The 27,007-nt window shown below is 42.7% G+C and overlaps 1 pseudogene; it reads left to right on the top strand.

Annotated features, from left to right (window-relative positions):
• Positions 1-4,205: 4,205 nt before the first annotated feature.
• On the top strand, positions 4,206-25,814 carry LOC129051240 (putative uncharacterized protein LINC02693; annotated as a pseudogene).
• The last annotated feature ends 1,193 nt before the right edge of the window (positions 25,815-27,007 follow it).

Below are 27,007 nucleotides of genomic sequence, written 5' to 3'. Positions count from 1 at the left end.
GGTGTTTTGTACATGAATAAGTTTTTTAGTGGCAATATCTGAGATTTTTGTGCATCCATCACCAGAGCAGTGTACACTGTACCCAATGTGTAGTCTTTTATCCCTCGACCCCCTCCCACCCTTTCCCCCAAGTCCCCAAAGTCCATTGTATCATTCTTATGCCTTTGCATCCTCATGGCTTAGCTCCCACTTATGAGTAATGACATACAATGTTTGGTTTTCCATTTCTGAGTTACTTCACTTGGAATAATGGTCTCCAGTTCCAACCAGGTTGCTGCAAATGCCATTATTTCATTCCTTTTTATGGCTAAGTAGTATTCCATGGGATGTATGTGTGTATGTATATATATATATATACATATATATATATATACACACACACACATATATATACACATACATACATATACACATATATACCACATTTTCTTTATTCACTCGTTGATCAATGAGCATTTGGGCTGGTTCCTTATTTTTGCAATTGTGAATGGTGCTGCTATAAACATGCATGAGCAAGCATCTTTTTCATGTAATGATTTCTTCTCCTCTGGGTAGATAGCCAGAAGTGGGATTGATGGATCAAATGGTAGATCTACTTTTAGTTCTTTAAGGAATCGCCACACTGTTTTCCATAGTGGTTGTATTAGTTTACATTCCCATCTAACAGTGTAAAAGTGTTCCCTTTTCACCGTATCCACACCAACATCTATTTTAATTTTTTGATTTTTTTATTATGGCCATTCTTGCAGGATTAAGATGGTATCGTGTTGTGGTTTTGATTTGCATTTCCCTGATAATTAGTGAGGTGGAGTATTTTTTCATATGTTTGTTGGCCATTAGTATATCTTCTTTTGAGAATTGTCTATTCATGTCCTTAGCCCACTTTTTGATGAGATTGTTTTTTCCTGAACAGCTACAATTCTTTGGCTAGTTATTTTAGTGGTTGCTTTAGTGTTTATAGAGCATGTCTTCAACTGATCACAGTCTACCTTCAAATGATAATATGTCATTTTAGTATAAGAAACTTACATCAGTATACTTCTTCCCTCCTAGTCTTTAAACTATGACTGTCATCCATTTTATTTTACATGTTGTAAATTCCATAGTACTTTATTATTTTTGTTTAAACAATTATATTTTAAAGAGGCTTAAGTAATAATAACAAATCATATATTTGTCCATGTTGTTACTATTTCCAGTGCTCTTCATTCCTTTGTGCAGATCTAGATTTCAATATGGTATCCTTCTTACTGCCTAAAAGACATTCTTTAATTTTTCTTGTAGTGCAGGTCTCCAGGTAAGAAAGTCTTAAGTCTTTACAAGTCTAAAAATGTATTTATTTCTTCACATCCATTATTCTCTTTTTGGTAGTATCTAGTTGGCTGTGACACTAATCCATTAAACTTTCCATTTCAATTATGGTATTTTTCAAATCTAGATTTCCATTTGGTAATTCTTCCCAATATACTTGATTATTTTCGTACTCATGCTCTTTAATCCCCTGGTTTCTTTTCGTGTAAGACACATTTCATGTGATGTTTGGTGACTCTAATATCTTCAGTCTCTGTAGGTTGTTTCCTCTGTACATTGTTTCTGCTGGCTCTTGCCCATTATACATGTTTGTGATTTTTGATTAAAAACTTATATTCCTTGAAGCTGTCTTCCATTTTGCTTTTGCCAGGCACCTGGAAGGCATTAAAAACCTGATATCACTTTAAATTTGCAGCTTGAGACTTTTTAGATTATACAGCTTGCGTGTGAAGCCACCAGTGGAAGGGCTGCCCATGGTTATATATTAATGTATCCTCACTCTCAGGAGAGATGATTTCCCTCAGGATGGACAATCTTGTCTGCTGCTCCAGGGGCCGCAGGGATTGAGGGGTCAGGAGACAGGGGAGGCAGACAGGTTGATTCATAGTTCCTTCCTACACTAAACGTATCTTTTTGGTGTCCTACTTTTTTTTTTGTTTGTTTGTTTGTTTTTTTTGAGACGGAGTCTTGCTCTGTCGCCCAGGCTGGAGTGCAGTGGCGCAATCTCGGCTCAATGCAAGCTCCGCCTCCCGGGTTCACGCCATTCTCCTGCCTCAGCCTCCCGAGTAGCTGGGACTATAGGCGCCCGCCACTACGCCCGGCTAATTTTTGTATTTTTAGTAGAGATGGGGTTTCACTGTGTTAGCCAGGATGATCTCGATCTCCTGAACTCGTGATCTGTCCGCCTCGGCCTCCCAAAGTGCTGCGATTACAGGTTTGAGCCACCGCGCCCGGCCGGTGTCCTACTTTTGATGTCTTCTCCTAACCCTCCTACCTTGGACAGGATCTAAACTTTGTCTGCTATTCTGCTGCCCCATCCTCTTCCCAGACTATGAAAAGAGAGTTTCAGTATGACACTTGGCAACTATCTTAAGGGTGAAAAATGGCATCTAATTACTTCTTTGGGTTTCTACTTTCACTTTTTAATTTTAATTTTTTTGCCTTTGCGAACTCTTAATTATTTTGCAGCTCATTGATACATTTTTTAAAATGGTTCTTGATATGTATTCCAGAAGTTTTTGTTGTTTTCTGGTTCTTGTCAGCCCATGTTGCCGGAAATAAAATTCTTTCAACTTGTTCTTTAACAGTTTACAGTATCCATATATTCCTTCCTGCTTCAGAGGCAATAGGGTGAGAACACACACTTAGGAGCCAAGCTGGCCTGAGATTAAGATCCACCAGCAATGTGACCTCAGTAGCCTATTTACATTCTGAGCCTCAGCTTCTCATATGGTTGGTGTGATAATTAAATGAGGTAATATATGAATAACACTTAAAACAGAGACTGACACTGGTAAGGATGGACTTTCTTGTTATTACTATCTGAAAAAGTTGAAAAATTATGAGCCTGAGTAACAGTTATACATCTTACCCAATGGTTCACTAACCTCTGGTCCCTGGCTACCCCGGCCCCCTCTACCATGCAGTCACCCACACCCATGCTTATACTGATGGAGAGGAGTCAACTATGAGCTATTCACTGGATGACAGGCCCAGCTACTGTCACAGATGCGCCCCAAGTCCAGGACAGAATGTTAGCAGATAGCTGCTGGTCTGAGAAATGACATCATCACATAAGCCTGAGTGAAAGCACAGCCCCTTTACTACTAAGAAATCTGAAAACAAACAAACATAAACAAACATAATTTTAAATTTTGTATTTTTTATGATGTCATTTGTCCCAACAGCCATCTGACATCAATAGCCCTGATTACTAAAGGTCTCAACGTTATAGAAATGTTCTCCTCCTTTTTGAAAACCATGTTTATTTTCCCCCCACAATACAGCGCTATCTGCAAAGCCTTGAACTGATAACATAGCTCAGGGCTAACTCTGTCTTAGCAGAGTAGCAGCTGAAAAAAGAAGATAATTCTTAACAAACAAGGAGATCAGGAATGCTCACTTCTAAAAACATTATTTATTCAGGGCAAGTGGTATTTCTGACGTGCGAATGAAGCTTAAACTTCAGCTTTAATTTATAAGAATTAGGAAATGCAGATTAAATCTGTGATGCCATATTGTGAATTCAGTAAAGGTTAACTAATCTACCACGCAAAGACAAACGTTAGCTATCCTACGCTTATTATTCTGGAAATTTAATAAAAATTAAACAAGAAGCCTCACAGAGTATAAGAATTGTCCCCCCACCTTAACAGTGTTGTTTTCAGCCTCTGTTGCCTGAAACATTGCAGAATAATTCAGATTTTTTTAACCCTGCCTTTTTATTGAGTAAAACCAAAGTACTAAACTAATAAATATGAAAAAGGATGTTGGGTTTAAAAAGAAAAAGCCTCAAGACATTGAGCCTGTTAGATATTTTAAAAGTGAAGACTGAGAAGGAACGCACTGTTGCTAAACAGAATCATAGGATTATGGTCAATTTATAGTCTTTTCAATATGGGATTTGAATGTTCTGATATTAGATACGATGTACATACTTTATTTATATAGTACCTCCCGAGAAGAAAAAAAACCAATATTGGTTTATACAGTATTTGGCATGCTATGCATGTACGCAGTGATGTATACGATGTCAGAGCTAGAAAATAGCTTAGATACGACTTGGATTCAGCGCTGGGCGGGTCCGCCCCCACCAAGCTCCGCCCCGTCCCCTCCGCCCCGCCCCGTCCCCTCCGCCCCGCCCCGCCCCCTCCACCCCGCCCCGTCCCCTCCGCCCCGCCCCGCCACCGAGACATGCGCTGTGCGCCTGGCCGGTGGGGCTGGCTGTTTGAGGACTGCGCGTGGAGCTCCGTGGCCGGTGTCTGAAGTCGTCAGTTTACTGCTTGTAACGAAGGTAGCGATCACTGGGAACCTGGAAGTAGAGACTCCTTTCTGCCATCCCTCCGTCCCTCGGGCTGCTGCGAATCCCCCCGCCGGCCTCCAGGACCCCGGGCTGACAGAACGCCCGCACCGGTCCCGCCGCCCCAGGGCCCGCTATGCGCCCGGCATAATGGGAGAAAAATCACAATGGAAAGGCCCAGCCCCTCGCCGTGCAGACGGGAAGCTTGGTCGCACGTCTGATCACCCTTACGCCCCTTGGGGCTTCACTCCCTCTTCGCGGGCTCCAACAGCCTGGGTCGGGGCCTCCTTGTCCTGTGGGGGCCTCTCGGCCGCAAGAACACAGTCCCGAGCCCCGGCGAGCCCGCAGGCCTCCCACCCTCCGTGCACAGGCTGCACTTCTGCGCCCCAGCACTGCGCCTGCGGGACCATCTGGATCACTTTTCCATTCTGATGACGTCCTGTACTTCGTGGCTGCAGGCTCCTGAAGCCCCAGGTCTGTGCAGAGACGAGCAAAGCTTTCTGGAGCACCCATTTTACTACCAGATTTGGAAGGAACGAAGTTAAGTAATTTCCAAGGTAAGTAATTAAAATTTTACGATGAAAAGGCTAGAAACTCTTCGGCTGGTAAGAACTGTCAGACATATCTGTGCCTGAAATGTCAGACTTTTTCTGAGAAAAAAACTGAAAACTTGTTTCCCATTATTTTAAATAGGAAAAATTATAGAGCACAGCAAGTCAATAGAAAAAAACCTACCAATTTCCTAACTCACAGTGTGGCAGTAGATTTAAGTTGCACATAAGTTAGGATGTAAAATGCTTAAATGTTGCCACTTGGTCACCCACATTTGATATGGTTGTTAACATGCAGTTGCCTTGGATGCAGTAACTGTGGCTTGAGACCAGCAACATCCTTTTGCTGACCCTCCCCTTTGTCACCTGAACCTCCCCTTTGTCAACACACCAAAGCTTTTTGAAGTGACTGTCATGATCCTGATGGTCTACCAGTTGTTTCTGGAAGCAACATGTGGCTTTTTCCAGCAAACTATTTAGTTTAAAATGTTGTAATTTTTGAAAGCTCAAACATTATGTCTACAACCATCAGCCAAAAAATTTGAGACAGGTTCTTGCTCTTTTGCCGGAACTGCACCATGATAGGGGCTCCAGCGATCCACCTGCTTCAGCCTCCCCAGTAGCTGAGACCACAGGTGTGCGCCACCATGCCTGTTAATTTCTAAATTTTTTGTAGAAACTACATCTCCCCACATTGCCCAGGCTGGTCTTGAACTTCTAGACTCAAGCAATTTTCCTGCCTTGGCGTCCCAAAGTGCTGGAATTACAGGCGTGAGTCACCAACCACACCCAGCCTGAAAAATGATTTGTGAGATAAATAGCTGCTATACAGTTTAGATATTAAAAACTAAGATGTGTTCTTCCAGGAAAGTAATAATTTCAGATATATTCTGTGTCACATCCTGTATGATGAAATAGATGGTAAAAAAAAAAAAATCCCATTTAATTTAAAGATGGAAGCTGTAACTTCAAGTAAATTTGGAGCTGAGGAGTCCTTTCGGGCTATGACCCCAGAATTCTGGGGTTCTCTGTACCGATTTTTTGCTGGTGTCCACACACAAGCATTCCTTAATGCTGTGCATTAAACAAATAGACCTTCTTTAACCCCAGATTTCTCTCCATTTACCATTCTGTTTCTCTGCTCCATGCAACTACCTCACCTCATATCCTCTCTTGCACCCACTCCTTTCTAGCTTTCCTCCAGGGTACTTTGCTGAAATGACTTTTATCTCAGTCATTTAGCTGCATTTGACACAGATGATACAATTGAGGATTTCCACCCTTTCTTCTGGATTTTAGGGACCTTCCCTCCTGGATTCCCTCTCACCTTTATCTTCATCCTCCTGCTCCTCCTCCACCAGATCTCTAGTGATCCTCTCAGAATGATCCCACACAGTCTCATAGCTTTAAATACCATCCATCTGTTGATAACCACTAGGCTTGGGGCCTCTTCCCTGAGGGGAGCACCAAGAGTCATCCCTGACTCTTTTCCCTTCTCCCCCAACCCCCATGCAACCACACGGCAAGTCCTGTGGCTCTTGAGTGCAACCAGCATCCTGATTCACCATCTCCATTTCCACAACCAGTTTCAGTCACCTTCCTCTCCTACTGGTCTACTGCCAAAGATCGTCCAACCTCCCTGCATCCTATCTTGCCCTGATACAGTCCAGCCTCCACTCAAGCATCCAGAGTGATCTCTTGAAAATGTTAAAACATGATATAAGCATACCCCCACCCCTGTGTAAACCCTGCCACTGTCTACTCATTGCAGTGAATAAAAGCTCACACAACCTGGTGCGTGCCTCTTCAGCCTCATCTCCTACCCTTGCTTGTTCTTGCTATGTGGGTCAGATTTTCTGGTCTCCAGAGCTGAAAACAATCTTAACTGACAAACGCTAGATCATAGACTATATTTACAGCATAAGGCATGGAAGGAAAAGTCTGAGAGAATGAAGGGCCAGAAAAGTTTGTTTAAAAAAAAAAATAAAAAGCACAGGAAACTGGAAACATAACTAACCTGTATGTATATACTTAAAAGAACATGGTAACAAAATGAACTCTTTAGAAACTGAGCCAACAGACTTGCAAACAAGTAGAAATACCTTTGGTCCTACTCTGAAAACAAAAAGAATCCTTAGTGAGTATACAAGAACAAAAATTGTACACATTTCTGTGTCATAATGGAATAAAACTAGAAATAATCAAAAGAGAATTTAAAGATGTTCAGCTTCCTGAAAATGTTAAATTATCCTTTTAAACAAATTAATGCCTACGTCAGGGTGCAAATCCAAAACACAAAGACCTTGCCTATAAAAATATATTTTTGCAAACAACAGTGTATCGGGATGTAAGGAGAGAGCTCACTGACTCAGAAGCTCCCAGAGTGACCAAATGTGTTCATGGGAACTGGAGCACTGCCCTGGAGTCATTTGACATCACCTTATTACAAGTAGGAACAACCATGCTGGGAGATGCTCAGATGCCAGTAATAAGTCAGAGGATTCCCTCGTGAACGGAACCTCCCAGTCCTCTTTGGCACAGGGTTCCAGGCGTGACCACAAATCCATCGGTGAGGGCTTTCAAGATCAACCTACCCTCAGGCAGTGGAGTGGAAACTGGCACTAGCAGCTACAGTGGAAAAAATGAATGTCCTCTAAGAATATGTCATCTGCCCCATGCAAAGACTCTGGATCCCAGAAGTCCTCCTGGTAAGGACTTGGAGCCAGACAACTTCATTTCCTGTCACCTGGGCTGCTCTCCCTCTGACAGCTATGGAAATTGGTGAAGCACAGGAACATATTGGAAATGGCAATGATGTGCCATGCCAATGTGTGGAAGTGTACAAGTTAAGTAATATTTTAAAAACAGAACACACAACAGTTTGCACAATCTGACCAAAGCTCTGTCATGTATGCTTCTAAACAAGTTTGGAAGAGAATTTGGAAATGGCTGAAATTTTTTTGTAAAGCTCATGTTTTTAGTTTGTTTAAATGTAAAAGCATACACTTAGAAACAAGTTAGTATGTAAAAATTTTTAATCTTAGCTATCTGGAAGCTTCAAATACCTAGAATGAGGCATTTCCCAAAGGTCTCTGTAACTTGAATTTTACCGTAGTTTGAAAACTCTTGCCCAGCATAATGGCTAACACCTGTAATCACAGCACTTTGGGAGGTTAAGGTGGGCAGATCACTTGAGCTAGGAGTTAGAGACCAGCCTGGGCAACATGGTGAAACCCCATCTCTACAAAAAATTTAAAAATTAGCTGGGAGTGGTGGCACTGCCGATAGATACAGCTACTCAGGAGGCTGAGGTGGGAGGATCCTTGAGCCTGGGAGGTCTAGGCTGCAGTGAGCTGTGATTGCACCAGTGTACTTTAGCCTGGGCAATACTGCCAGACCCTGCCCCCTCCCCTAAAAGAAAGAAAACTATTAGTTCATAGTGCAGCTGATGAAATAATGTACATCCACAAAGAAAGGGGCAATCCTAATATGTATATAATTACTCAGTATTAAAATATTATGTATAGTATTACATATATTGAATACCTATAATGAATGGGGCACTGCTTTAAGCACTTTATACTCATTATCCCACAAGAATTCTGTCTCCAGCAGGTCTTAGTATATTCAATTTAAGGGCTAATTAGTAAGCAATATATAGAATTGAATGAGAAACTACTTAAAACATAGAAGGCTCTCGAAAATACAATGTGGAATGAGTAACGCAAGTTACAGAGATACACAGCACATTTATAGAAAGTGTAAAAACTTACAAAGTTAAACAGTATATTATTTAGGGAAACAATATATTATTTAGAGATATTATTATGTAATAAAAGTATAATGAAAGTCAGGGAAAAATACTTTTTGTAAAGCTTCAGATGAACGATTGTCCCAGATGGGGTTACATTTCAGAAGGGCCAACCATGCAGACGGCTTCAAATGTAGTGGAGTAGGTGATGGGTACAATTATTTATTTTACTTTTATGTGAGTCTGTGTATGTGTGTGTGTGTGTGTAATTTTGTATGTATAAAATAGTTCGTAATAATTTTTTTTTTTGAGTTGGGATGTTTCTCTGTCTCCCAGGCTGGATTACAGTAGCATCATCACGGCTCACTGCAGTCTTCAGCTCTCAGGCTCAAGTGATCCTCTCACGTCAGCCTCCTGAGTACCTAGGACTACAAGTGCCCACCACCATGCTTGGCTAAATTTTTAAAATCTTTTGTAGAGATCGGGTCTCACTCTATTGTCCAGGCTGGTCTCGAACTCCTGGCCTCAAACAATCCTCTTGCCTCAGCCTCCCCAAGTGCTGGTATTACAGGGTAAGTTGCTGTGCCCAGCCTAATTTTTTTTTATTTTTAAACAGCTTTATTGAGGAAAAATTCACATACCTTATGATCTGCTAGGGTTTAGTATAATCACAGATATGTGCAACCAAAACCATGGTTAAGTTTACAACGTTTTTATTAGTCCTGTACCTTTTAGCTATCACCCTGTTCCCCCCACCACCTACCCCAGCTGTAAGCAACCACAAATCCAGTTTCCATCTCAATAGATTTGTCTTCTCTGGGCATTTCATATAAGTCGATCCATATAAGTGTTTTTTCATGTCTGGCTTCTTCACATTTGTCTCATTCCAGAAGGTGCCTGAATTTTTCCACAACTGGGAATGCTAAGCTGTGGGGTGAATTTTTGGTTCCCAAGTGAATGTGAATGAGGCAGAGTGGAAGGAGAGTTCTTTGACTGAGGGAACGGGACAAGAACCAATGAAAGAAAGAGATCCAGCAGGAGGGGAGGGAGGAAGCGGGGTGGAGAGCTGCTTGAAGCAGATGAACAGAGCTCTGGGCCATGACAGCAAAATAGAAGGTGCAGTGCAGCGGGGTGCAGGTCCTGAGGGGGTGAGAGGGGGAATGTGGAAAACAGCAGGTCATAAACTCTGAATTCCAGCTGCTGGAGCTGTGGGTCCCAAGGGCCTGGTTATCCCCTCTCAGGCAGGAGCTGGAAATTGGTGCTCTGCTCAGGTCCAGGAAGGAAGTGGATGCACTGGTGGTGTGGACATGTGCATGGAAGCCCACAATGCCCACAACGTGAGGTCAGAACTTCAGGGAGAACCTGCATTTGGGCTCCAGGCTGGTTGGAAGTATTCTTTCATTCAGCAGCCTTCTCATTAAGTGCCTGCTGTGTGACAGACACTGCAGAGCACAGAGATGCAATCTTACCTGTCCCAGCCTTCCAGGCACCAGGGGTGTCACGCGCTTTCAAACAACCAGCTCTCATGTTTCATAGAGCAAGAACTCACTCACTACCAATGGGACAGCACCAAGCCATTCCTTCCAGGGACTTGCCTGGAAGGCTGGGACATGGTTATTTTCCATCTCCCCATGGTTCATGGAACTGTATTCTGCATAGAATGGGCAAAGTACAACTATCATTGATTAGTAATTGAAGAAACAAAGATTTCACCTTCATGTTTTTTACAAAATGCAATATCTGAGATGTAGCATTCTATATCTTTGGCTTCTTTAATGTTAGCTATACAGACAAAATAGAAAATGAAAAAAAACTTTCCAATATTAAATATTCACATTGATGTCTGTATTAGTCTATTTTGTGTTGCTATAAAAGAACACCTGAGGCTGGGTAATTTATGAAAAAAAGAGATTTATTTGGCTTATGATTCTGCAGGCTGTACCAGCCTGGCACCACCATCTGTTTCTGGTGAGGACCCTAGGAAGCCTCCAGTCATGGTGGAAGGGGAAGTGGAGCAAGGAAGAAAGGAGGTGGGGTGCCAAGTGCTTTCCAACAACCAGCTCTCATGTTTCATAGAGCGAGAACTCACTATCACTGGGACAGCACCAAGCCATTCCTGAAGGATCTGCCCTCAAAGACCAAACACCTCTCACTAGGCCCCACTTTCAACATTGGGAATCAAATTTCTTTCTTCTTTGTTTCTTTCTTTCTTTTTTTTTTTTTTTTTTTTGAGATGGTGTTTCACTCTGTCTCCCAGGCTGGAGTGCAGTGGCATGATCTCAGCTCACTGCAAGCTCTGCCTCCTGGGTTCATGCCATTCTTCCACCTCAGCCTCCCAAGTAGCTGGAACTACAGGTGCCCACCACCACACCCACCTAATTTTTTTGTATTTTTAGTAGAGACGGGGTTTCACCATGTTAACCAGGATGGTCTCGATCTCCTGACCTTGTGATCCGCCTGCCCTGGCCTCCCAAAGTGCTGGGATTACAGGCTTGCGCCACCGCACCCATCCTAGGCCCCACTTTCAACATTGGGAATCAAATTTCTTTCTTCTGTTTTGTTTTGTTTTGTTAAAGAGATAATCTCACTCTGTCACCCAGGGTGGAGTGAAGTAGCGCAGTTATAGCTCACTATAGAAGCCATGGCTGAGCTGAGCCATAGCTTACTGTGGCATCCAACTCCTGGAGCTCCAGAGGTCCTCCCACCTCAGCCTCCTGAGTAGCTGGGATAACAGGCTCAATCCACCATGCCCAACTAAGTTTTCAATTTTTTGTAGAGACAGGGTCTCACTAGGATGTCAAATTTCAACATGAGATTTGGAGGGGACAAATATTCAAACTGTATCAATGTCAACAGGTTTTTTTTTCCTCATAAAGAGTATCTATGTGTTAGGAACTTTAGATGTTTAAAAAGTGGTGGGGGGGAAGAAATATATAATAAGGGACACACACTTTATAATTTCCTCACATTTTAAATTACTCCAATAACTAATGCATAGATGGATTTATGGGTCTGGAATTTTTTCAGTGAGACATTTGTTTATAATTAAAATGTGGATTTTATCTCCTTATTCCTTTTTAATTCAGTCCCAGGCCTGAGCCACCATCAAAACCTTCCTACATTGAAGCTGGGGTTTTTCCCTGAAAATGTTGCTTGTTAGGAACAAGGAGGCAGTTGCCTTGAGCCAGCTGACCTCAGCCGCCATGCCACTCTCACAGAGGAGTGTTATTCAGTGGGAAGTTTTGCTCCCTGCATGGCACCGCAGCCCCTCAGCCATGAACTCAGCAAACACTGTCCCATTTTGCCCCCAGTAACAAGCACAGGGGCACCATCACAGGCTAGTATCCAGTGTGAACTAAGTCTTGGGAACTTACTGGAATTGTTGGAAGATATGTCCCTTTTTAGTAATGCACATGGCTGTAAATATTAGGTACAATTTGATTTCAGACTCAATTCATCATGTGTTTTGGCTCAGCTGTGGCCTGCATATGGTGTTGCTGAAATAGAAATGAAAATGCTGGTGAGCCACAGAAAGAAAAATCCTGTGTTTTCTGAAAGCTTCAAACACCTTTGGCCTCATTCCTTAATCACCTGGGAGGAAGAGAACCTACAAAAACTGGAAATGCAGTGGCCAGCAACCAGCCCTTGAGAGGCTTGCTGAGCTGTGAGGGTCTGGAGGAGGAAGAAGCTCTGCATTGTTTCTGCAGCCCCCGTGCAAAAGAATGTTGAATTCCAGCGTGATATTGAAATGAATGTATTTTATTGTAATGTTAAATCTTAAATTTTTTATTAAGTCCTTTGTTCACAAATGGAAACAACAAAATGACAAATTATTTAAAATTTTCAGCTTGTGTAACCTTCCTGTCCTCTAGCAAAAAAAAAAAAAACGAAAGAAAGAAATTTGATTCCCAAAGTTGAAAGTGGGGCCTAGTGAGAGGTGTTTGGGTCTTGGAGACAGATCCTTCAGGAATGGCTTGGTGCTGTCCCGGTGGTAGTGAGTGAGTTCTTGCTCTATGGAACATGAGAGCTGGTTGTTGTGAAAGCGTGTGGCACCCCACCTCCTTTCTTCCTTGCTCCACTTCCCCTTCCACCATGACTGGAGGCAGCCTGAGCTTCGGAAGGGAGGCAGTCCTTTAAGACAGCCGTGTCCAATATAAACAATATGAGCTATGTCTGCCTGTAGTTTTAAATTTTCTACTAGCCAGGTTAAGGAAACTAAAGAGAAACAAGTAGAATTGATTTGTAATAATATAATTTATTTGACCCAATGTATCCAAAATATCATTTTAATGTGTGATGAGTATAAAATTATTAATGAAGCATTTTACATTTCTTTGTCCTAAATCTTTAAAACTCACTCCATATTTTACACTTCTAGCATATCTCAGTTCAAAGCAGCCAGATTCCAGATGTTCTGAAGGCTCTGACTCCCTGAACTCAGGAAGGTGAAGGGCCTGAACCGCACTTCTCTGCCAGGAGCGAGGGAGCTCCCCGTCCCTACCCACATCTCTTCTCAGTCCCAAAGGAAGAGAGAGTGCCCTGAGAGAGCAGGGGCTGCCAGCAGGAGGTGGCCACAGGTAGGCCACTGCTGCCCATCTGCTGCTTGGTGGGACCATTCTCCCCTCCAGAGATCAGAGGACAGCGGGGTCCCAGGAGGTGGGACCTGTCCACAGCCTTGACCTCCAGAGTTTAGATTTGGAGGGAATAGATTCCAGACAAATGCCTTACCTTGCTATTTGGCCTTCGCCCTAGTGGTCAGGCTGTCATCTATTTCCTCCTGTGTTGTGCGATACTGTGTGAGTTTTAAGCACATACACGTCTACATGCATTTCTTTATAATTCAAGGGACCCAACTTCTAATAAGGGGAAAAGGAATTCAGTACCTAGACAGTCCCTATAGTGTGCCAGCTAACTTGTAGTCAGCATGTTGTTAATCCTGGCATCCTGTCAGCTCTGGGTGTGTTGGTTAGCTGTTACTGTGTAATGAGCCATCCCAAAACTTATTTAGCTCATGATTGAGCAAGTCAGCAATTTATGGCAGGCTCCTGCCATAAGTTAATTGCTATACCTATAAAACCTGCCGTACCTTTATAAGGTATAGCAATCTTCGTGTGTGTATGGGAGAAGGGGGTCAGCTGCTGGTGACCAGGCAGCTCTGCTGTTGAGAGTGAGTTGACTGTGGACTGGGCAACTTTGGTTCTCTTCCCCAAAGTGTTTCATCCTCTAGCAGGCTAACCTGGGCTTATTGTCATGGAAATGGCAGGGTTCTGAAAGGAAAGGAAGAAGCATTCAAGACCTTTTGAGACTGGGCCCAAAACTGCCAGCTGGATCCAAGTCTTGGATCTAACTCTGGATGGGAGCAGCTGTAAAAGCGCATTGCAAAGGGTGTAGACACAGGGAAGGATGAAGAAACATGTATAAAGCACTCCACATGTTTGGAAATTCTTTTCATCCCATTTTGGTATTTGTAGGCTATTAATGGTCTTCAACACAGACCAAATCAAAATGCTGTGCCCAAAACAACCTCTTACTCTGAAAGCAAGTGATGTAAAGATAGATCTGCTGAAAAGACATTTCCTCCTGCTGCAATTTAGTCAAGCAGCTGAGCACGTCTTGAAGCCGTCCTTTGATTTTAACAGGGCAGAGCTATTTTCTAAGATGGCCCACCACCCCTCCCCACAAAGCTGAGATGCTGCAATGAGGCAAATCCCAGCAGCACACAAGGAAATCAGGCACAGCTAAGGTTCTCACTCATGATGCACCTTATAATCACCTGGGTGGCAGGGGGCTTTTAAAATTCCCAAAACCCAAATTGCAACAGACCAGTGAAATCAGAATCCCTGGGGTAGGATCCAGACATCCTTGCTGTTTAAAGCTCTCCAACTGGTTACAGTGTGTGGCCAGAATTGAGAACCACAGCGTGAAACCAACGTCTTTTGATGAACTAGTAGCAAATGGTTTCTCAAACCAATGTGAAGTCTTTGCTGCCGAGCTGTAGCTTTTCAGTCTTACTTGCATTATTTACATGCTATCTTTTGCAGGACTTGACCTCTGCTCCTCGTTTTGTTTCTGATTCAGCTCAATTTCACAAGTACTGAGTGCATACGATGTGCAGAACACCGTGCTAGTTATTGTGGCCTTGGTTTGGGGAGGACTTTGCTGGGAAATAAAATCACATCATCAGAAATAAGAGTCTTACTACTTACCAAATTGAGGCAAAAATGGGAAGACCTAGGGGGTCTCACCCAAGGGTTAGGACACTAATAGATACATCAGAATATTACAGTTCATCTGATGATGCTGTGAGTGGAAGTGTCCCACTTTGAAACAAAAAACACTGCTGTTACTCTGAGATACTAAGTTATGTGTGCAAATATGTGGTATTTAAATATTTTGTTGATATATAACATGCATGTAGAAATACATGCATAAAGCATTCCCGTAAGCTCAATGTATATTATGACAAAATTAATACACGTGGGTAACCAACAAATAGAAGCAGCCTCACTCATGTGGCCCACAAGCGCTTTCTCCCTCCCTCCCTCTTCAAATGTACCAGTGTCTTAACAGCTGACATTACAGATCAGTTTTGTCTTCCTGCACAAGTCTTTTCATTACAGAAAAAATTAAATATATAAAAAATGAACAAAATTGTATAATAGAGCCGTGACCCAGCTTCAACAGCTAATAATCATGTGCCATTTTGTTTCTTCTGTACCTCAGCCCTTTCCCTACTACCCCTCACTTTATTTTTTTTTTTAGTTCTTTTTTGGTGAGGTAAGATACACATGCATTGAAAGGCACAAATCTTAATTGTATAGCTTTGAAAAATAAATACACCCATATAACCTTCACCTCTTTTCAGAATGGAATATTTCCATCATCCCCAGAAAACACCCTCATGCTCATTCCTAGGCAATTTTTAACTCCCACAGAGGAAAGTACTGTTGTGGGGGGTTTTTTAACCGTAAGTTCATTTTACTTGAAATCACACAATATACATTTTTATGTCCAGCAGTCTCAGCATAATATTTGTGAAACACCTCCATAGTGTGTGTTTTAGTAGTTTGTTCCTTTGTATTGCTGAATAGTATTCTATTGTATGAATGCACCGTGGTTTGTTCATACGTTTCTCTGTTGATGAATATTTGGGTTATTTCCTGTTTTGGGCTATCATAATAGTAAAGATCTATGAACATTCTTCTACAAGTACTTTTTTGTATTGTTTTATTCCTTTATTAGCATGGAAGTGACACATTTTTTCATTTTTTAGCAGTTGCTCCAAGGATTACAATGTGCATCATTAACATTCTCACAGTCTAGAATTAATATTGTACTATTACAGCGAGTGTAAAATAGAAAAACTTGCTACAGAATAGCACCATTTATCTCCTATCCTTTGTGCTGTTGTTGCCATAAATTTTATATCTGCACATGTCATAAACCCCACAACACAGTGTTATATTTGCTTTAGTCATAGATCTTTAGATGAAATTAAGAGGAAAAAAAAGAAAAATATATAATAAATATTTGGAGGGAGACATTTTGAGGCCACAGAAACATACTGTTTCTTCATCCACAATTTTTGCATTCGTTGATGACTCTTTCCTGCAGTAATGATTACTGTGGTGTTCTAGTGGTAGTTTTCTGTTTGTGCTCCTTCAACATTTATTACTTGGAATTCTTCTGCAAGGAAGATTTGTCTTTACTTCCTGATTTATTTAATCTTTTCTATATCAGTATGGACTTGTGGATATTTATTTTATGTTCTTGGTTACAATTTAATGCTGTCATAATTGTTTGCCACTCACATTGTTCCACCTTGAGTCATAGAGAGCTCTTCCAGGTTGGCTTCTTTTGACATGTCCCCACCATTTTATGTTTTTTAAAAGCACTTTCTTATTTTCTGGTACTGCAAGTTGCTCTAGTCTCATCTTGTGTTTTACATGGCAGGCCTAGAATTAGTCATTTCTCCAAGAAGCCTTGGTTTCTTTTATAGGAAAATGGTATTTAGAAACCAGGATCTGGGTACTGGGTGTGCTCATTAATACTGGGATATCACTGCTTCGAGGCCCTCTCAGCATAGTTTGGAAACACGTGAATGTTTCCAAACATGTATGCATGAATACAAACTCAGCATCTACCTATCTACATCTGTCCATCTAAACAGATACATTAAAATAGACATGGGTTCATACCAACATTCCTAACTCCAGTCCAGCACCTTAGGGTTTATTCTAGCATTCTCCCTTTGTTTATTTATAACTCTTTCACCTACAGAGAGAAACTGGGCTCTAATTCTCTAAAATATATTTGCTAACATGGAAAATCATTTCAGAATTGCTAACCCATATCCTGAAACAAATTTGCCAACCAGAATACAGCATGTTTGTGTGCAGTTCTTGAGTCTTACAGTATGCAGTCAAAACAGTATTTTCCAAGGTTACTTAGGTGAAGACTTTTTTCCCCCCACACTCTTCAATATGGGCTAATCATAATTTTTAATTCAGTAAGATTCATTTATCACCAACTGCATTCCATCTGACCCACCCACCACCTTTGTTGATTTTTAAATTTACATAGAATAAAACTCATTCTTTGTAACATAGAGTTTCATGAGTTTTGACAACTGTATAGAGTTATACATTCACGTTCACAGTAACAGAACTGTCTCATCACCTCTAAAATTCTCTATTGTTGACGCCTCTTTGTAGTCAACCCCTTCCCCAACCGCATTCTTTGGCAACCACTAATCATTTTCTATCGCTATAATACTGCCTTTTCTAAAATATCATATAAATAGGATTATAGAACATATACAACAGAGATGAATCAATTGGTTTGTTTGTTGTTGTTGAGTTGTCAAGAATCGCTTGGCAATATATGTGAGAGTTTATTTTGGGGCTCTCTAGTCTATTCTGTTGGTCTATATGTCTGTCTTTATGCCAGCACCACATTGTTTTGATTTCTGTAGCTTTTTACTAAGTTTTGAAATCAGTAAGTATGAGTCCTCCAACATTGTTCTTTTTCAGGATTGTTTGGACTATTCTGGATCCTGAAATTTTATATGAATTTTAGGATGAATTTTTCTGTTTTGCACAGGACATCATTGGGATTTTTACATTCTTGGTTTAGTTAATTCCTACGTATTTTATTCTTTTTGATGCTATTGTAAATATAATTTTCTTAATTTCCTTTTCAGATTATTCATTATTAGTATTTAGAAACACAGCTGATTTTTGTGCACCGATTTTGTATCCTACCATTCAGCTGAATGTGTGTGTGTGGGTGTGTGTAATCTTTAGGGTTTGTGTGTGTGGGTGTGTGTGGGGGGGGGTGTGTGTGTGTGTGTGTAATCTTTAGGGTTTTCTACATCTAAGATCATATCATCTGCAAACAAATATAATTTTACCTCTTTCTTTTCAGTTTGGATGCCATTTGTTTCTTCTTCTTGCCTAATTGTTCTGGCTAGAACTTCCAAGCCATTTTGAATAGAAGTGGTGAAAGCAGGTCCCCTTCCTCTGTTCCTATCTTAGTAGAAAACCTGTCAGTCTTTCACCATTAAGTATGATGTTAGTGTGTGGAGGTAGCTTACATCCCCTCTGCATTTGCTGAGTGTTTTTTCATGGAAGGGTGTTTAAATTTTGTCAGATGCTTTTTCTACATCTGTTGAGATAATCATGTGATTTACCACTCCATTCTCCTAATGCAGTGATGTTTGAATGTTCAACCATCTTTGCATTCCAGGAATAAATTATACTTGGTCATAGTATATACTTATTTTAATATGCTGCTGAATTTAGTTTGTTGGTATTTTGTTGAGGATTTCTGCATTGATATGCATCAGGGAATTGATACGTGTCTCTAGTTTTCTTGTCTACTTTTTTTTCTGACTTTGGTATCAGGGTAATGCTGACCTCATAGAATGAGTTTGGAAATGTTCTCTGATTTTCAGTTTTTCAGAAGAGTTGGATTAGTGTTATTTAAATGTTTGATAAGATTCACCAGTGAAGCCATCTGATTCAGGGCCTTTCTTTGTCAGAAAGTTTTTGATGACTGATTCAGTCTTCTTAGTAGTTATGGGGTCTATTCTAATTTTCTGTTTTTTCATGATTCAGTCCTAGCAGGTTTTGTATACCTAAGAACTTGTCTATTTTATCTAGACTGTCCTATTTCTTGGCAAACAGTTGTTTATAATACACCTCTTATAATTCTTTATTTCTGTAGAATTCGTAATAATGCCCCACTTTTATTTTTGGCTTTGAGTCTCTTTTTCTTAGTCAATCTAGCTAGTTTTGTCAGTTTTGTTCACCTTTTCAAAAACCAACTTTTGGTTTTGTTTATTTACTGATAAGGAGGGATTTATTTCTGTCATATATTGTTGGTTGTTTATTTGCCTTATAGTTTTTTTGTTCTTCATTTCCTGCATACTGTCTTCTTTTGTATTTAATTGATTTTTGGTAATGAAATGTTTTAATTTCCTCGTTTCCTTTTGTATATATTCTATTGTGTGTGTGTGTGTGTGTGTGTGTGTGTACCACCATGGGATTACATTTAACTTGCAAATTTATTTATTTTATTCAATTGTATAAACATACTGTAATTTATTTATCCATTCTGCCCTTGATGGTCCTTTGGATTTTTTTTAATTATTGGACTTTTTTTAGAGCAGTTTTAGATTTATATGAAAAATGAGTGGAAAGTACAGGGAGTTCTCATATATCCAGTCTCCTGCGCACATGCCCTGTTGTTACCCTTACAGTCTTGCCTGGTACATTTGTTACAGTTGATGAACAATGTAGAAACATTATTAACTAAAATTCATTAGAGGTCACTCTTTGTGTTGTACCTTCTATAATTTTGAGAAATGTGTAATGACATGACATGTATCCATTATTAATGCAGCATACAGAATACTTTCACTGTCTTAAAATATCCCTTGTGCCTCAGCTACTTGTTCCTTTTTTTCACCCTCCCCCTCCCACAACTCTGGCAACTACTGCTCTCTTTACTGTTTCCATAGTTTTGCCTTTTACAGAATATCATGTGGTTGGAATTCTATGGTACATAGCATTCAAGTGGGCTCCTTTCACTTACCAATATGCATTTAAGTTTCCTGTGTGTCTTTTCATGGCTTGTTAGCTCAGTTTTAAATCAAGGAATAATAGTTCATTGTGTGAATCCACAACAGTTTATCCATTCACCTATAGAAAGGCATCTTGATTGCCTCCAAGTTTTAGCAGTTATGAATAAAGCTGTCATAAACATTTACATGGAAGTTTTTGTGTGAATATAGTTGTCAGCTTACATATGATAAGTGTATACTTAGCTTTATAAGGAACTGCCAGGCCAGGCACAGTGACTCACGCCTGTAATCCCAGCACTTTGGGAGGTTGAGGTGGAAGGATTGCTTGAGCCCAGGAGTTCATGACCAGCCTGGGCAATATAATGAGACCTCATCTCTACAAAATAAATTTAAAAATGAACCACGTGTGGTGGTGCCTGTTGGTGTTAATATCATTGTTATGCAACCTGCTCTAGGAAATGACTATCCTGTGTTCTCTAAGATGAACCTAATGAGAACTACTCAAGTCAGTAGTCACAACCCATCATTAGCAGAAGCTCAGAAAGTAAGATGTTAAATGCCTGGCCATTAAGTTTTCTTATCTTTGTTTATTTCTACAGAATCATCACCCCTGCCCCACAAACATGAAAGAAAAGACAAGAGAAGCACCCCAGAAGAGGAGGGGAGAAGTGCCCCAGAAAAAATCATCCAGTCTCTGAAGTTTGCCCAGGTGGGCACAGGCCAGCCAGCCTCTCCTCTGGTTGCCCAGCCGGCTACAGGCTGTCATTTAACCTTCCGCCCAGCATGCTTTTGAGTGTGCAGAAGTGCTGCATGCCCTCTTCTTTGAAAACCTGTTGAGCAAATGCCTCCACATTTTATGCACCTTCAACCTCCACAGTCAAAGGCCCCCCAAGACCAAACATGCTGTGCACACACAGCAGCTGTTTGTGTCCCACTCCTGGCCGATCTCCTGCATCATCTCGTTGAGCTTCATTAAACTCCGCAGTCTGCATGCTCTGTGGAACTCAGGGTCTTCATTTTGCATGGAACTCAGGGTCTTCATTTTCCGTGGAACTCAAAGTCTTCTTGCTCTGTGGAACTTGGAGTCTCCTGGCTCCGTGGAACTCAGGGCCTTTGTGCTCCATGGAACTTGGGGTCTGTGTGATTCATGGAACTCAGAGTCCTTGTGCTCTGTGGTACTCGGGGTCTGTGTGCTCTGTGGAACTCGGGGTCTGCATGCTCCATGGAAAGCACCAGGATGCACTTGACCCCCCATACCCACACATACATCCTTCATTTTATTCCTGGCCCTCACCTGTCCACCCTGTGAGGCTTCTTCACCCCCACTCTCCTTTGAGCTCATGCCGGGTCTTTTGGACTGGCCTGAAGCATGGGTGTTGGTAGGAGGGAGTGGCTGAGGTCATGCCTTCAGGCAAATTCTGCTAGTGTCGCACCTGATGGAGCTGCCTGGGGAGGATGTTTCCTTGGAGGACGCGCCCTGGCAGCCACTGGCTTCTTATGGTGCCTGCACTGCTGCTGCTGCCATGGGGGCGCCACAGGGCCACACTGGGGGCTGTTCTGGAATTGGTGGTTTTCATTTCCAGGTTAGGTAGGGACTGGCAGGCACCTTGGCTGTCCTTGTGGCTTCTGCCCTGACCCTGGTCCTCCCCAGGCTGCTGATTTTCCGGGCTGCTGCTCTTCCAGGAGGAATTGAAGGTGGGAATGGCTGAAACCTCAGCTTTGGATTCGCAGAGACTCTAGGCTGTGTCATGCAGAAAGGGAAAGGATTGCAGATGGTGGTGGGATCAGCCGATGGCAGGGGCTTCACTGTGATGCTGGAGCCGTCCATGCTGGGATGTTTGCATACAGCCCAGGTTCAATTCGGTGGCCCATCAGCAAGTCCTGGATTTGGTCTCACTCACAAGCCATGGACAACGTGAGCTCAATTTGCCAGGACTCTTGGGGTTAGGGAGAGCTCAGCATCCGGGTGGCTCCGGTTCCTTCTCATGCTGAAATTCTGCTGGTGTTCCTCCATGGGGCCCTTGTGGGTTTTTCTGAGGTGTCCCTCTTGCTGGAGTCGAGGATGAGAAATGTTTTCAGTGGGTTTTCACCCTCCACACATATGTAAGAGGTGTCGTGTTTCATTCCTGTCAGTATCCATTGCTGCAGCTTCCTGAAGTTGTGTCCGTTAAAAGGCAGGGACCTGGTGTCCAGGCTACAGAGGGTGACTCCAGGTTCCACACCACCACTGTGGACCAGTGTGCCTATGGCCTTAGGAGAATTCCCAGATAGCACAAGGGGGCTGCCCCAGAGGGTGTTCAGCTTGTTGCCAACAGTTACTGAAGCCAGAGTCTGCAACCTTGATGTTCAGGTGAAGCAGCCAGAAACAGGTGTTCTGGCTTTAGGTCCCTGTGGACAATGCCATTCTCTCCTTCCCAGGCTACTGATGTCCTGGGTTGCTCCTCTTATGGTAGAAGCTCAAGATGGAATGGCTGGAGCTTGGCTGCCTCTGGTTAGAGCCTGAGCTCTATATTGCTGACATCACCCGGCCAAATTCCTCATGGGCCCCTTTTGTCGTGGGTGCGACTGCTGGGACCAGGGTTGTCGTGGGTAGTAAAGGTATTTACCAAGACAACTGTGAGTAAAGAAAGGAAAATTTATTACAGAAACTATGAAAATACATTGCAAGAATGCAACATGCAGCACAGCAGAGAAGGGGCTGTCTGCAAAGATAAAGGGCTGGAGGGAAGTTTTCTAAGGTTGTGCTGGACAGAGCTATGTGCAGGTGAGCTTGTGCTATATGCTAAGAATATGTTGGAATAATTTTAACTGCCAGGCCTTTCCTCTTCTGGTGCCTGAGGGAAACGCCCTGCTGCTTTTAGCTGTCTTGTAACACACACGCCTTTTCATTTCTGAAGTTGCAAGATAACGGCTGTGGTTTTTCACACAAAAGGGTTGCAGACTGGGTTAGGTCCCTGTTCCGCCAACCTGGCTCTTTCCCAGTTTCAGTTAACTTAGTGGTTTACTAGAGCCCCACACCTTTCTCTTTCATATGGCCATGATCCAGGAGGTAATCCGTCACCTCCCCTCCACTAGAGTGCTCCATGGCCAGGGGTAATCCTCACCTCTCCTCCGCTAGAGTGCTCCATGGCCAGGCAGTGTTTCCTGCATCCAGAGCACCTCAAACAATTTCAGTGTTGTGGTGACTCAGGGCCTTCACCATACAGACTTGGCAGCATAGTCTAGAGGCTGGAGGGTCTCTGTGACTCCCATTAATGACGGTCACTGCCACGGTTTCCCCAAGCAGGATGTGCCAGGAAAACTGCTCCATGTTGGCTCAGCAGAATGTTATTATAGGTAGCTCAAAAAGAGAGGGAACAGGGCTTCTAGATTATTTCAGGGAACAAGCTATTATTTGAATGTTAATTTAAGACTATTTTATCAATTAAAAATGTAAGGCCCAAGAAACTTCAGTTAGGAAGAATGAATAAATCGAATAAATACTGTTAAACTTTATGCTTCTTTCAACAAATATTTTCTGCTCCTCTCTATGAGTCAGGCACTGTGCTAGATACCATAACATAGAAACATAGCATCAATCAAATACAGTGTGGGTACTGCATGTCAAATTTAAAAATAAAATAAAAGTGCTATATAAGAAACCTGTCAGTGCCCTGGAGGCAGGGTCCAGAGACATATCCTGTGGATGACTGGGGCTGAGGTTTAAGGGATGAGCCTCGGTGATGAGACAGATGGGAGAGGGCACCTAGGAAAAGCGTCTTCAGGCAATTGTGGTTCAGTGAGCTGCAGCCGTTGTGGCAGGAGAGTGAGGAGTGCAACCTATCTGGTGATTTGCTGTGGTTATGTTCTGTAAACTTGCCTCCGGGTCCTGAAGTATTGCTTCTGGGAAACACAGGGTAAGGTTCCTGCAAGCCTCTGGTTGCAATATTTTCAACTGCCAAGGCACCATTCATGTTCCATGGCTTTATTTTCCAACATCCCTGTAAAACAAGCCAGTCCCATCAGTGTTGAAAACTGCTCTCCACATACCCTTTTCCCATAGAGTACTCCCTGACATACAGAGCTGCCGCTGCTGAAAAGCTAACACTTTCCATGCCATGCTGCCTTTTGAAAGGTGCCAGCCAGGCAGCATTAGCTAAGGCCGCTTTTTGGCTCTCCTCACAACAGTGCTGCCCGCTGTGCTCTCATTGGTCATCATCTCATGAAGTCACAAATGTAGCTGCTTTTCCGTGGTTTCCGTGGTTTTGCCACACACCAGTGGTGTTAGTTTTGCACTTTCTGGAGCAGCCTCGTGTACAGGTTGGTGAAAACTCTCCTTCCTCTTTCTGGATGCACTGTAGTGCTTGTCATTAGCATTGAACTCACAATTTGCAGCACTAGAACCCACACCTGAACCAAGCTTGGCTAACAAGCGTTTTCTCTGTAAGGCTCATCACAGCCTTCTTGCTCATAAGGACACTAGACAGCGCTTCAGCATTATGCTTAGAGGCCATTTCAAACAGTGAAATCTCCAACAACAAGCTCAAAACTGCAAAAAAAAAGTGGTACTATATAGACCATGAGAAGACTGGTTTGCAGGTTGAGAGTAGGAACAAGAAGGCAGCATGGGGCCCTGCATGGCCTCCGCTGGGAGGCCGATGGCTCAAATTGTTGCCCTGCTCTGCACAGGTTTTCCTGTGGCTGTGAAAGCAACACGAGTATTGATTTGGGGGTTAAAAATACATTTTAACAAGCAGACAAGTTCACAAATATGAAATAGTGGCTAGTGAGGACCACACCCATGCTGGAGCTGCAGACAGAGGCTGTTGTGAGTGCGATGTTTGCTCCTATCCCGGGAGCTTCTGGTTGCCACCAGCACCTTGTAAGCCAGAGAGTGGTGTCACCTGTACTGTAGCAAAAGCACCTTTTCTCAATGTGAAGTATGGCTTGAAGAGAGGAAGAGGGAAGACTGGCTGGAAGATGGCTGTGTTAGGGGTGAAGCAAGGATGGGGGTGGATTGACCAAGCTGGGCCAGAGGTCCAAGGAGCTGATCCGAGAGCCCTGTGTGCCTGTGAGTCCTGGCGGAGTGGCCGTGCATGGTGACAGGGAGGAGGCAACCAGGACAGCATCCACGTTCCCGCCTGAGGTACATGAGGGTGGAAGACAGGGTTCGGGGCCCTAGCCTTCAAGTCAGACACACCTGAGTTCAAATCCAGACTCCACCACTGACTGGCTGTGTAGCCTTAGACATATTCCTTCACTTCCCTAAGCGTCCATTTTCTCATGTCCAATACATAGATTACTATGCCATAGGAATATTAAATCACTCAGTGATTTTGAGGTTAAAATGAGTGCTGGTGCTTTTTATTGAAATAAAGAAAATGGGAAAAGAAGCAGCATTTGAGGTGTGAGGGAGGGGAATCTGGGCATGGGGAGTTGGATGTGCCTGTGGACATCCATGGACGAATGTCCAGCAGCCGTCTGATGTGCTTCCGGGATGCTGGGGCCAGGACGTGGGGCCGCAACATACAGACCTGGAAGTTATGAGCAGGCAGGCAGCTGCTGCAGCTGTGAAGAGCAGGCAGTGCAGGATCAGAGGCCCAAGGGTAAAGCCTGGGGAACGCCAGCATTTAGGAAGAGGCCGCTGGAGATCAGGAAAGAGCAGCAGGAAAAGCAGGAGGGTGTGGAGGGATGGGAGGTACAGGAGGAGGGTTTCCAAGAGGGAGGGGCAGGAGTTGGTGTTCTGCGGGCATGGACTGGAAGTCGTAGCACTTTTGAACTGTAGGGACCTAAGACATCTTTTAGTCTAATCCCCTTATCTATCCTGAAGAAGAAATCATGATTCCAAGGTGACGTGAGTTGCTTGCTTTAGGTCACACTGATTTCACATTGGGATACCTCGATTTCTAATGAGTAATAAAATATTTAACAAATATTCTCGAATTTGGTATTGCTCCTATTCAGTCACACTGGATATTTTCCCAATTTGATGAAACTGAGATTTTAACAACTGTTAACCATTCCATGTACTAAGATGCTTATAGTCAAACTGTGCCTCTTAAACATATTTTTATTGTATATTTAATAAATTTTGCTATAAAAATAAGGTTAAAAAAACTCATAACTCATCAAACTGCATTTTAATTTTAGTAAACACAAATTACACTGAAGCGGGAGAGTTCCCTGGCCCCCCTCACAGGACGTGTGACAAGGTAGTGTGGCTCTCTGCCTATTCAAACCCCTTACGGGAGGGGGATCACGCACAGGGACAGGTGCAGGAGCCCAAGTGGGTGTGTGCTACAGTGTGCTCTTTTAGCCTTGGCATGTGTGGATGGCTTGAGTGTTAACCAGCTCAGTGGACCCTCAGCCTTTCTGCAAAAGCAGAGGGTCATTGTGACAGCTTTCTGTATCCCAAGCTCTTGTCCAGCATCCTGGAAGAATCAGGTCACACACAGACTTGAAGGATAAATGCAGGGGTTTCTTTGAGGGGTAGAAGTGGCTCTCAGTGGGATGGATGGGGAGCTGGAAGGGGGGATGGAGTGGGAAGATGATCTTCCCCTGGAGTTTGGCCGTCCAGCAGCCAAAATCCTCTCTGACCACCCCCAGCTGAACTCCTCTCAGCATTCAGGTGTTCCTCATCTTCTTGCTTTCTCTGCCGCACCATTCTGCTGTTTGTCTGCTTTTCTCTTCATCTCTTCATCTGCTCCTGGAGCCTGGGGTTTGGGGTTTATATGGGTACAGGATATGGGGGTGGGGTGGGCCAAAGGGCAACTTTTTGGGTACGAAAATAGAAATGCCTGTTCCCAGTTAGGGCCATGGGTCTCCAGGCTTGAGGGTGGGGCCTTTGCTGGGGAGCCGCCCTCTTCTATGCAGTATTTCCCTGTCTCTTTTCCATATCAATACCTCAATAAAATTTAGTTTTAAAAAATAGCACAAGTAAAAAGTTTGGCTATTTAAACTAAAAAGTAGTTATGTCCTAAATTATTTTGTATACAAAGACCTGAGGATTTGAAATATTTTAATAATTGGAGCTTGTCTTTCCTTTGAGGGCACCACTCACCCCTGATCCATCTTGGTTTCCCCCACAAGGTAGCAGGAGTGCCCATGAATGAACGTGGGTGAAATCATTGGATACAGATAGTAAATACATTCTATTTCCTGAAAAATATTACCTAACTACATGTCTAGATATGGAATTGCATTTTCAAGCCAAGTTGGAATTACAAATTGTAGCCCATTTGAAAATGCATACATACGTGTGACATATACACTCAGAGGGAAAGAAGTCACAATTATGAAAGAGCAAAGTG

Source organism: Pongo abelii, chromosome 19, assembly GCF_028885655.2.
Source record: "Pongo abelii isolate AG06213 chromosome 19, NHGRI_mPonAbe1-v2.0_pri, whole genome shotgun sequence".
NCBI classification, from domain to species: domain Eukaryota; kingdom Metazoa; phylum Chordata; class Mammalia; order Primates; family Hominidae; genus Pongo; species Pongo abelii.
Note: the sequence above shows the minus strand (reverse complement) of the source record. Positions and strands in the feature narration are given on the sequence as shown.